Source organism: Camelus ferus, chromosome 22 (assembly GCF_009834535.1).
Source record: "Camelus ferus isolate YT-003-E chromosome 22, BCGSAC_Cfer_1.0, whole genome shotgun sequence".
Classification (NCBI taxonomy): Eukaryota; Metazoa; Chordata; class Mammalia; order Artiodactyla; family Camelidae; genus Camelus; species Camelus ferus.
The window spans coordinates 11,560,831-11,573,471 of record NC_045717.1 but is presented as its reverse complement, the minus strand read 5'-3'; the positions used below and the strand labels follow the sequence as shown (position 1 = coordinate 11,573,471).

The following is a 12,641-nucleotide window of genomic DNA, read 5'->3' as shown; positions in this document are numbered from 1 at the left end:
GACAAGAAATAAGTTGTCCCTGATCAGTTGTATACACTCCTTTCTTTGTTCTCCTTTCTGCTTGTTTCTGAATTTTAAATTTTCTGTCATAGAGAAAATTCTGATTTTTTTAAACTTCATTTTGCAGATAGAAATGCCAATATTTGTGCTAGTTCTTCGCAGCCTTTATTTTTAGAGGATAAATTCAGTGCCTTTTTGTGAAAAATAGTGTTTGATAATTTCCCTTCTTATTATCCAATATATATTAAATGTATTTAATATAAGTATATATACTTAAAATATATTTGCTACATTGCTGAAAAATACCTTTGGGGGTTTTTGTGGAAACACTAGTTGTACATAAATGCAAGGAGAGTATTCTATTAGCTTGCTTACACAATGTCTGCCTGTGGCAACTGGATTCAATTTCTGACTTGTTTTCAATGTTTTTCATCAATGCATAATTTTTCGAAAATTTACCAGAATTTTCATCGGGCTTTTGAAGGGATGACTGATGCCTGAGTGAGGGTAAAAGAATTCTGTTAGCCAGAACTAGAGGGAAAATCTATAAAGATATGCACATTTAAAAAAAATTATAGTTCAAAACATTTTTATACACATCATTAGGAACATGTTAATATACAAATAAACAATATTCACAGTGAAATGCAAACTGACCCTCTGAGAGCACTCCCATTTTAGCTGCTAAGCCATACCTAGGGAGGGGACTGCTTTCAAAGGAAATCACAACCCCGAAATAAAAGACAAAAAAAGGCATAATGTGGACGATATCATTGTTTAAAGACATTTCAGAACTTAAGATTCTTTATCAGTATATAATTTGTCAGCTCCATTGCAAACTTGAAATGAAGCAACGTAGTTTGGTGTTCAGTATTCATTTCAGGCACAGAGAACACTGGGCGGCGACTGAGAAACAGGAGCTCCTTTTCTGGATCTGCTCCTTGAAAACACCAGGTGGTTTCTATTCCTCATCTTGACCACATCAAAAATGGAGAGGATGATTGGGACTGTGACCCATCCGCCTTTGAGACATTAGGCAGATTAACCTGAATTCGAACTCCCTCAGCTGAAGTAATGGCCATAAGATAGTTCATCCTGTTGTTACATTTAAACTCTCCCATATTAATATAGGTTTTACTTAAAAAATAATTTCTATACCATCCAGCTAGGTTAATAAAGTATCAAGTTTTAGGAGAATATTCCATACAGATACTAAATACATGAAACCACAGGGGTTAAGAGTGTTTCTTCTGATCTGGGAAGCACATTGGTTTCGTTTCACATGATGAAACAAAGACAAGGCTTTTTCAAGACTAAGGACTGCTTCCAGGCAGTACTTGCATTATCTATAGCATTAAAAAAAAAAAAAAAAAAAGGTATTTTACTCTCTTCAATTTAAAAATGGTTTCCGAGTTTCAAGTTTTCTGTTAGATGTGCCAGTCTGGAAGCCCAGGATGAAGGAGAGAGGGAACGAAGAGTTAGGCTATAAAGCTGCTAATACATTAGCTAATTCTTTTATGAAACATTCTGAAGCATGAGATATTAAATCACCCTTTCCCGTTCATTTCCTGCTCAGGCAGCTTTTGAGTCTGATAAGCTTCAAAGCCCAGATGGAAAAGTAAGGTCCAAAGAGACTGACTTATAAGCACACAGTTTAAAAATTCAGCAAAAGAAGTAGCGTTGTCCCTAAGATCTTTCTTGTAGACTCTTGCTAGTTTCTGTGATGCTGTAATAAAAACTGGAAATAATGAGAGAGAGAGAGGGATGGAGAGAAAGATAGAAAAAGAAAGGAGAGATGAGAGAAAGAAAAGAAAAGAAAAGAAAAAATCCAGGAGGAAATCGAACTTTATGAAATGACTTAAGTGGTTTTTTGAGGGTTTTAAAACAGCTGCAGAAAATACCCTCCAATTTTCCCTGTTGATGGCCACAGCAAATGAGAGGTTTATTTTCCACACCGTCATTCAGCCGCTGTCAACGATGACCTCCCACCCACGTCCTGTATTCAAAAACAGAATCCTTTCAATTCCCAAATGGAGTCTGTAGCCAGGGAGGGAGAACTGGGGAGAAGCCCTGCCTTGATTTCATGAAGGGTGTTGAGCCAATAGCTCATGACTGGCAATTAGTTGAACCACTGACCCCACAGTGGATGCAGCTTTCAGAAGCGCTTAGCTTAGTAGCAGAGAGTAGCTTACCCCCTGGTGAATCAGGATCAATACTTATTAAATACTTCATGAACTCTATTCATTTCTAAAACAGCCACTTGTCTGCACTTCCTGTCATGTTCTGCATTAATCTGATATGTAATACGATTCTTACATTTTATATTAGGTTACTTAGATGCTGAAAAGGGAAAGGCAGAGCAGGGATTGTGGGGGCGAGGGTCTGTTTGTTAACTGTTTTAGCATCATTCACTATCTGTTCTCCCTTTTCTAAGAGATTAAGTATAGCACCCTCCTAGACAGTAATTTCATTATTTTCATTCTTCTTCCTTATTTATTATTTTTAGGTCTAAACCCACAGGCAAAACGTTAAACATTTGTTATGTACTTTCCTCCTAATTCTTTGGGAAGACAAATGAAGTGATTTCTGTAAACAAATTAATCATTTTCCCCCAAGTACTCTATGCATGGTCTGGAATGAATGAAGCAAAATCTAGGGTATTAGAGTAATTACAGATGTAAAACTATTTGAAGGAGGCTTTGTTTAACCTTTCTTTTTACCTTCTCAGAAAAGAGTCAGCAATACAAAATAAATAATCTAGGAAATAAAGTCCTACATAATCTCATTTTTGAGAGATAATGTGTTCACAATTTGGTTTATTGCGGAATTTTCTGTTATTTATAATAACATATATTCATGTATGTTTAAATAATTACTAATAAATAGTTATACATCTCTGTAACTTTCTTTTTTCTTAACCGTACATCTTGGATGTGGGATTAATTTACCTGTTTTATGGCATTTTTTGTAGTTGGAAATTTTTAACACATTTTTTTACTGATTGGCGTTTGAATGTCTTCTAAATTGTTGGTCATTTTAAACAATAAGTCTGTAAACAGTCTTGAACATCCTTATCATATGTATTTATATATTTGAGTATATCCAGTCATGAAATTAATAGATTTAGAATGCTAGTTCAAAATATAAGTGCATTTTAAAGGCTATGTCAATTTAGACAAATAGAAATCTTTAAACAAAGAGCATGCAATATTAGCAATTTTTGCAATCTTTAACAATTGGATAGTACCTTTTCATTGTTCTATTTCCTTATGCAATGCCACATGGTAAAGTAATTTTATTACTGTTGTAATGCACATGGTATAAATTCATATGCTAGAGGAAAGTGGAAAATACATAAATTTGGTGCCTAATTACTCTAATTCAGTTACTACAATATTTCCTTGTATATGTTTCCAGAAGTTTGTGATATTCAGGAATACCCAAAACTTTAGCAAATATTTTAATATTTTTTAAAATTTTATAGCATTCCAGTTTCCTTCTATTTTTCAAGTCAAGCATATCTTCCTTAAATATTTTATGTGAAATTATTTCACTATTTGGGGAAAAAAAAAAAAACTTCTGAGCACTTTATTCCTCTCAGTGGAAAATAATAAAACCTGTTCTGTCTTTTCGCTTTATTGTTTGCAAAAAAAATTAGAAGACCTAAGCCTGTTTTAAAGTATTTTTTGGTTTTATTATCCGAAGAGTATTTTATTTATTCTCTAGGCAAGCAGTTCACCTCTTAATATTTCATTTCTAGAAAACAGTGTAATTATCTCTATTTAAGTTTATCGCTATCTACATAATATGTGTTGGGTCTTATACTGTAAAAAATAATATGATTTTGCATAAGGGACATGATAATATGGGGGTCTAAAATCAAAAGTCAAAAGCTTTATTTTTAATTCTAATATTTACAGTCAGATGATTATTTGATAAAAACACATGTAATAAAGGATAAACATTGATAATTCCAATTCTAGATTTTTTTTAAATTTTCTCTCATTCAACATTTTTAAATTTTGAATTATTTAACCCAATTTTAAATTTTATTAATATAATCCCACTGTAATTTTTAAGTTAGCTTTTTCACCTTGAAAATACTTGGCTCCAATATTGAAACAAAAAAACCCCAAAATATGTATTGAAACAATTGTTTCTCCTTTATTTGTAAGAGTAGACTGTGTTAATGTTTCCTGATGGTGAGATGAGTTTTCTGTAAGGATATGACTTCGATTGGCTTTGCTCTCCATTTAAAAAACATTTCAGCAATCATTTTTGACTACTATGGATACATTGAAAGATTTTTTCTGAAGATTGTTCTAAAGCATAATATTAAGAATAATAAAATAATAGCAATATCTATTTCATATTTCATACTAACTTCATGGCTTTGGTCTGTTTCCTGTTACCTTCATTGTCCCTTGCTGATAAAGCAGGCATTATTTCTAGTTTTTCTGTAACTGAGAAAACTGACACTCAAAGCGAATAAATGGTTGCCCAAGACTGTAAAACCAGTAAATACCCAACAGTAAATCAAAGTTCCCTTCGAAGTTAAACCTGAGAGAGAGAGAGGGTATGTGTGCGTGTGTACGATTATGCTAACATAGACATTTGAGATGCTTGGAATGACCAAAATTTAAAATGCATTTTTTAAGAAAAAGGAATAAAGGGCAAGTTGTAGGAAAATGGGAATATTATGGAAATTCACCTGACTTACAGCAATGTGAATGTGTGCATACAGTGGAGCAAGGTGGGCAACTTACAGTTTTGAGCTGGGAGTGAATATCACTGGAAAGTCAAATAAAATCATAACTTCAGCAGAAATTTGAAACTTAAAAAAAAATAATCTGAAAATGACTCAAGGGTGAAAATATTGAGTAAAAATGCTAGAGGAAGTCTTCTGAATTTTGTCCTTCATTCTATCCATTTATGTCTCTCTTTGATAACCATTTACCAGTGTAGCATCCAGATTTTCTATATATTCATTCCTCCCTTTCAAATATATCTCCTATGACTCTGTCACTTTATAAAACACATCTTTTGCTTATTCATAGTTTCATAACTTTGCTCAATATTGTCCCTCGACCTGAGATGTCTTCTCTCTCCTTATTATTACATCAAATATTTCCAGTGCTCTGAGTGCAAAAAAATCATTTTATTCTGTGTAGTTCCATAGTCAGTGTCTTTCCCAGATAACCCCAACTTATATAAATTACTATAGGATCATAACAACTCCTATTTCCTGAGTGTTTACTATATGGCTGATCATTTTTAAGTGCTCCTTTATTTCTCAGGAAAGCCCTTAAGATAGACTGTATTTTGATCTTCATTTTAAAGATAAGTAAACTGAGGCCAGAGACTTTAAGTAAACTTCTGAAAATTACATACCTATTACATGGCTAAGTCTGCATTTTTTGGCCCATAACTATTATTATTGCCACTTTTAATTCTCATTGACACTTAATGAACGTTTGTGTTTTCCCAAAGAGGTGTGTGTTCCTTAAAGCCAATGACATAGCTTGGACATTTTTATGTGGGTCCTAATACTTAACTGTGACACACAGTAGGAAATTAATAAAACTTCAGGGGAAAAAATGAATATATTTAATATCAAGAACTCTGCTAAGGGTTACTTGAGTTAAAAAAAGAAGTTAAAATATATGTATATAGTGATGTGGAATATTTCATTTAATTTAATTATGATCTTTATATGAAGGAGAAAAAAAAAAAGCATGTGACAGCTGTGGTATCTGTAAAACCTTTGTCTAAAACTTTTTGTTTCTTATGTCTCAATTTCACTGTTTACACCGAATCTTTTTGTTTATTTGTTTTCATGATTTTTAAGAAATTTTGCAAGAGCTATTTTCACCCACGTTAGCTTTGCTGATAGGGTTTTAGTAGCTCCTATGTGAAATCATCCCCAGGAAACATTCTTTTTTTCTTTTTGGCTATTTCCAAAAAGAAAAATACTTAATATCAGTATGAATAACACTTGTGCTCATTGCAGCATAATGTTGGTGCAATCTGTGCTTGATACAGTTATAAATAAGTCTTTGAAAGCATTTTTCTGTATTTTAAATAAAGGCTATAGAAAGCCACGAGAAGGATCTAGTCTTGTTAATATCACAAGCTGTTTCCCCACCTGCACTCGGAGCAGCTTTAGTGCAGCAGCTGTCTGGGTTTGTGTTGGCACATCCCTGTCTGCACAGGAACCCCACGGTTTACACAGAAAATGAATAGGCCACAGTTCCGATGGGGGTCTTTAATAATCTCTCCTCTGATGCTACCACGTGTGAGCACTGGGCTTTGAAGGGGTGTGAGGTGTGAAGTTCCAGGAGGATTAGAGGAAGCCACTCAATTTCGAAAGGTAGAAAAGAGCATTAGAAAAACCTGCGAGTGCCTTTGCATTCCTCCTGCATGTTGATCAGACGCGGTTTATATTGATACTACAGCTTCATGTCCAGCATGGGAGAGCAGGCGAAGGGACTGGTGTAATTATGTGATTCACTCCATCCCATCCGGCCTCCTTCAACGAGGACAAACAAAACCCAGCACAGATGTTGCATTGATTTTATTTACCAAATATTAGCTGTGAAAATATTAACCTGATGGGAACAAATATCTATCCAGCAGTACCTGTGGAGATTAAATCCAGGGAGAACGAAATGTATTCATTGAGCTTACCTACGTACAGATGGGTGGCCGTTGGATGTTCAGGAATAAAGCAGTCTTTTTTTCTCGCTTCCTTTTCTTTCTCCTTTTTCCTTCAATGCCCCAGGAATTGCTAAAAGTATCATCCATGGCAGTCAGTTAATCATAGTCCATTAGGCCGTGTGCATCCTTGACAAATTATCTGTTGAATGGCAGGAATTCAGGTAAAACTGAGGACTATACTCCAATAACTTTTTTAAGGCATTTTAGAGAACACAAATCTCTCTTTGGAGATTAATCTGAGCATTTTAGGGGGGACTCCAGTATGATGAAGGTAAGGCAATAGAATCCATCACCTGGAAACATACTGGGTGTAATTGCAGAATCAAAACACTAGGTTCTCATCAGCCATCTACTACCCTCCATTTGAATTAGAGTTCAAAAGATCTTTAAGCACTGGGGATGCTCAGTATTGACTTGAGACCTTTTTATCTTCATTAATATATGAAAAAGGAAAAAGAAAAGGTCTTTGGACTCAATTCGAGATGCATTTCCTTGATAGATCAGGCACTGTGCTCAGCACTTCAGAACTGAAGATGAATGATATACGGGACTTAGACCAAAAGACTCACGTTCAAGGGGACACTCTAGACGTGTAACCAGACGAGTACGCTAAGCACCAGCTATAGAGGCATCTTGGAGGAAAGGGTGCTTACGCTGTCAGGAGGCAAAGCAGGGGAAGGTGTATGAGAAGGTAACATCTCAAAGCAGGTCTTAGAAGAACAAATGGAACTTTTCTAGGTGGTTTAATAGGCAGAACGAACCGTCGTTGCAGTATGAGTTTGTAGACGCCATAAAACTTGGTATTGCTGGAGCTCAAAATAAACTGGGAAAGGGTAGAGGCATTCAAAAGATGAATCTTCAAAAGAGGCAAAAGTCAGATCATGAAGGATAATTTATTTTTCCTTGAGGGTCTCAGAATAAGAACTATGGGTGTGAAATAAGTCACAGGTCGGCACGTTCATATGTGTGTTTGAGGAAGAAGCTTCTGACCGAGTGCAGAGTGAACTGGGTAACGGTGACTACTCAGAAGGATTTTGCCGTGGTGCACAGTCAGATAATGGGGGAAATGGCAGGAGATGTGTAATAGGACGGACACACAAGGAGACTTTCAGGAGATGGATTTGTCAGGGGTTATTGAAGAGCTGACAGAGTGAAGAACTGGTAACTCTCAGGACCTGGTAAATCTTGTGAGTCCTTTCCTATAAGATTCACAGAACATCAGCCCTCTATTCACTTAGGACAGACAACATTGACTTCTCTGTCCACTGCTGTCAATTTTTCTAGCCCCTAAACATTCTCCTGATTTTATGCAACAGAATATAAACAAACGACAGCCTTCCAGGGCAGAACAACCAATGGCTGGATCCAGTAAAGCTTGACAAATACTCTGTTTCTGCCACGGCTTGCCGACACAGTTTTAAGCCACAGACTAAAGATGAGTGTAGCTACCACTGCCCTCCTTGAAGTTAAAACAGCTTGCAGTATTTTGCCCTAATATTGTCAAGAATCACAATTCCTTTCCCAGAAAACTGCTCTAATTGGATTCGGTGGACCTTGACCGGCTTGTCACAGCTACGTTCAGGGTGAAGGTGAAATCTTTGAGGAGTTTTTTCCTGAAAACAAGAGCTGAACATCTCTGATGAGGGCCCTTAAGAGTATCTATCTCAATGCAATTTTTTCATATCACTTTTCCATCATTTGTGTTTTATTATGTATGACAGTTGCCGTATTTTCTAGAAAGTTGTCCAGAAAAAAATATAAGTTCATGGTGGATGATTTAACACCCCAAATCCTGTGTGTATGTATTGACATTTTTTACAAGTTTATTGATTACACGAATATAAAACTTGAACAAAGTGGTTATTTTTCTGTATTAAAAAAAAATCCCAATTCTAATTTTGCAACAGGTGGGAAGCTGCTATTAAAGCCACACCACTTAGGAAGAATCAGGAAGGTGTCCTGAGAGATCACACGTATGGGAGAGAAATCTCACCTTTGTAAGGTAAGTGCTTTCCTTAAGCTTCTAAAATCTGAACAATATACAAAGCTATCATTTAAAATAATTACTGTTGGAGTTTCCTTGATAAATGGGAGTAAAGTGAATTCACGTTTCTGATTCAAATTTCCTGAATTCACAGTTCAGTGGTGGAGCTAGTGACTCTGAGATTTGAGATACAATACAGACACATATGCACGTGCATATATACATATGTATATATAGAAATGAATGCTATGAATGCACATACATATTAAATATTAAAAAACTTTATCAAAGGACTTTATCTGCCTGTGTTACCAAGTAGAAAGTGTGATCCCGTTTGAAAAATGTGAATGTGCTAATTTTTTTTAGTATTTTGATGTCTCAGAAAGTAGAACCAGGATGTCTCAAAATGTAAAAATACTAAATTGTATGAAGCATTTGGTTCTAAGTTTCAATTAAGGGAGAGGCTGTTTCTTACATGGTCTGTTTCCTAGGGAGGCACAGTGATGTTTTAATAAGTGACAGAAGATAGTTTGTCTCTTAATTCGTTTACCTAGAAGCAGACATGTGGCAGGGAGGAACTTGGAAATGGGACTTAAAAGAGTGACAGGTCCCGGGCATGAGAAACACAGCTCCCTAAAGAGAAAGTGTGTGTTACCAGGGAGAACTCTGTTGGAAGGTGAGCCAATCAGAGCTGGTTCTGCTAAATTATGAAGAGGCTGTAAGAGAGTCACCTCCGACTTCTCTTACTTTGTATGAAAAACTTCTGCTCACTTTTCACGAACCCGATTCCCTAACTAGCAGGTTGACATTAAGTCTTCATTCTTTAGAAATGTTAATATTTGGAAAGTGTATAAAGTGTGTTATCTGAAAATGTAAAAAAAAAAAAAAAAGCAATTCTCAAGATATGGCATTCTGTTCCATTTTGGTCAAGATGGAAGTTTGATTATCACTGTGGGCCTGAGAAAACCTGGATTCCAAGGTGCTTTACAGAAATACAGCTGGAAAAGCAGGCAGTGATCTTCAAGTAGATCAGCTTCTGAAAGTGGCATTACTTGCATCCATCACTGGCATTAAATTGTTTATTTGCCCCTTTATTGAAAAAGAGGGAAGAGAAGAGATTGGATTTTTATAAGATTTATATGGCTGTAGGTACCGACTGTAACACCTGAAAGTAAGGCTGTGTTTATGACATTTTACCATGTTTTGTCTGCAGCCTGAAAAACTCTCATTGAGAAATGAATTATGATAATACTGCACTAAATGGGCTCAGCGTGGGGCTGAGTAAGTGTTGCTCTATTGAAGGAAACCAGACGGCTTAGGAAAGTCTTGAAATTCTACACTGATAAGAAACTTCTGATGCTCTGAATTAAACTTCATAAAGAATCTCTTTTAACTGATCTTTAGTCTGGTTCCACGAGGGGTGGGAGAGTGAGGGAGGGAACCTTTTCTGCTTCCCTCAAACCCTAAAATTTTTCAGATCTTTTCCCTGTAATTTCTGATTAATGGCAACCTTGATTTTGATTCATAGTATCCTATTATTCATTATATGGGAGAAAAAGAAGTCACTTTTTTTTTTTTGCAATCTAATTTTAAAAATTAGGGCTAGCGGTGATGGAATTTAAAATCAAATTATCCTGTCAGAGTGACAGATAAATCTCAAGAGATTCTAATGAGATTTTCCACTGGCAGGATGCTGAATTTCGCCCTTTCCCAGACTCCTTCATTCCAGATTTTGACTGTGAGTGACAATGAGCTTCTGTGTTTTGAAATATTTTGTTCATTTGTGTCATTTTAGTTCTTGTTTAGAAATTCTGGGGTGGCTTCCTTACTTGTTTACCCTAGGTTAAAGGGGGAAAATGTATACACAGATGTCAAATGGGTGCACCTTTTACTGTAGAAAGTTGTGGGTACTTAACATACACCTGAACTTGGTTTAGTAGATTTACCAAATTCTAACCGTGCCTTTACAAGTTACTATTCTTAGAGAAATTTCTACTATAAATGTGCTCTAAATATGACACAGTTTTCTTGTGATACTGCTCTTTGCATTTTTTTCTCTTGTCATTATTCTAAACAAAATTTGAAATCTTAAGTGCTTTTACAATATTGGGTAGACCTCTAGAGTTCTCGACTTGGTTAACAATTATGTTCTCTGTAGTCGTGGATTTAGAGACTCTGTTTCTGATACCTAAAACAAAACTCTTCCTGACTGGTCTTTAAAACATGTGACCAATAATACTTCCTAAATGAAATAATGGGTATCACTTTATTCCTCGGCAGAAAAACATACCTAAGCTAAGCAAGCAGTCTATCCAGTGACTTTAGCTCAGTAACTGAATTACCGATTGATGGTTTAAAATGTCTGGTGGAAACAAAGGGAGAACAGGAAAAAATGATCCGTTATTAGAAGATCCTGTGTATTAAGAGATTGTCTTGGAGTAGAAAGCGTGTTGCCTTATGAAGCTGGCTCTAGACTGAGCTTGCTTCCTAACTCCAATTAAGCAGGGAGTTCGTGGAAAGTCTATAAGTTTCACTTGCCACATGGACAAGCCAGGAGCTAGTCAAAATCTCCAGCTATAATGCAGAACTTTGCTTCTTCATTGTATTTCCATCTTTTCATGTTGTAGCAATCCCTAAAACAGAGGATATTAACAAGTAAGTGTTCCTCAAGAAGCCTGCTTTGGTTCCTCAATTATTATCCCAAAATGAGGAATGGCTAGGATGTGAGGTAATAATTCAAACGACAGACGATGCTCAGAAGAAAATGTGGCCGGGCACCTTTGTGTCAGCCCTGAGGGGCAACACATACTGTACATTAGTTAAGAGTCTTAATAAAAGAACAGAAGGAAGGGAAAATAACACAAAATGAAGAATGAATTACTTAAGATTAAATAGTTTCTATTACAGAAATAGGCTACATGTAGAGCTAATGGCAGGCATTTTCTACAGACAGATGGAATTCTCTTGTCTCCCAATGGTATTGATATGAAGTCTCTGTTAAGATTCATTTTTCCTGAAACATTTGCATATAAATATAAACATCATTACTTGAGGCTAATTGCCCTGTAGGAACTAAAATGTGGGAATTAGCATCTTCAGTCGTTTTTATTATTATTTTTTAAAGTATCTCTAACACGCATCATATTTGGTACTGCATGGCTGCAGCAGATAATTACCACCATTAGGAATCTCAGACGCAAAATCAAAACCATTTGGAATGGCTTCCAGGGCAACCCAGCACAGTGAGTAGCCACCAAAATGAGTATATGAGGTTTATGTTCATGCATATTCATAAGGGTACTTAATTCAACATTCATAGTAGGGGGCTTTTGAAAGCTTGTCAAAAGAGCAGCGCCCAAACAAGACCAAACATCAAAGGTAAGAAGACACAGTACATCTTGCTGTCACGCACACACACACAGATATCGCTTGCAGGAGGCAATGACTAGCACTAAAGGAATTATTTATTTTAACTACTCAGAGGAGATGGCAACTTCTACGAAGCTGTAAACCACAAGCTTTTGCCTTTATCGTTCATCTTATTGATCAGAAAGGTACAGGAGTATAACTTATTCAAAGAATGGCTCATAGGCAACAATTCTGGACAAATGGGCATGTAGACTTGGGTGATTAATGCCCCTTGCTTGTGCAGAATATGAGGAGAGTTTGAGGGCATGTCTTAAGGACAGGAAAAAAAAAAAAAAAAGGAAAGTGTCTGAAAGAATACCAGCGTGGCTGCGGCGCTGTCTCTGAGACGTTGCCCATTTTGTGGGCGGGTCTGTGTATTTCTGCATACAGGTGCTGCCTTTTTCAACTGTTGTGTTCCGAGGCGATCTTGCTGACATTATACTTTTCAAAACCATTTCCATGACATTCAGCAAATGTTTGTTCTGGTGGAACAAATCTGTTAAATTATAGATTAGAAACAGTACAAAGAAAC

At 36.0% G+C, this 12,641-nt stretch overlaps 1 long non-coding RNA gene across 1 annotated transcript in view; it reads left to right on the top strand.

Moving 5' to 3' along the window:
• LOC116659001 overlaps positions 1-12,641 on the top strand; it is a 1,275,737-nt gene that overhangs the window by 410,057 nt on the left and 853,039 nt on the right. Inside the window, exon 5 of the long non-coding RNA XR_004314259.1 lies at positions 8,625-8,719. This is a non-coding gene — a long non-coding RNA (uncharacterized LOC116659001). The remainder of the gene's footprint in view (positions 1-8,624; positions 8,720-12,641) is intronic.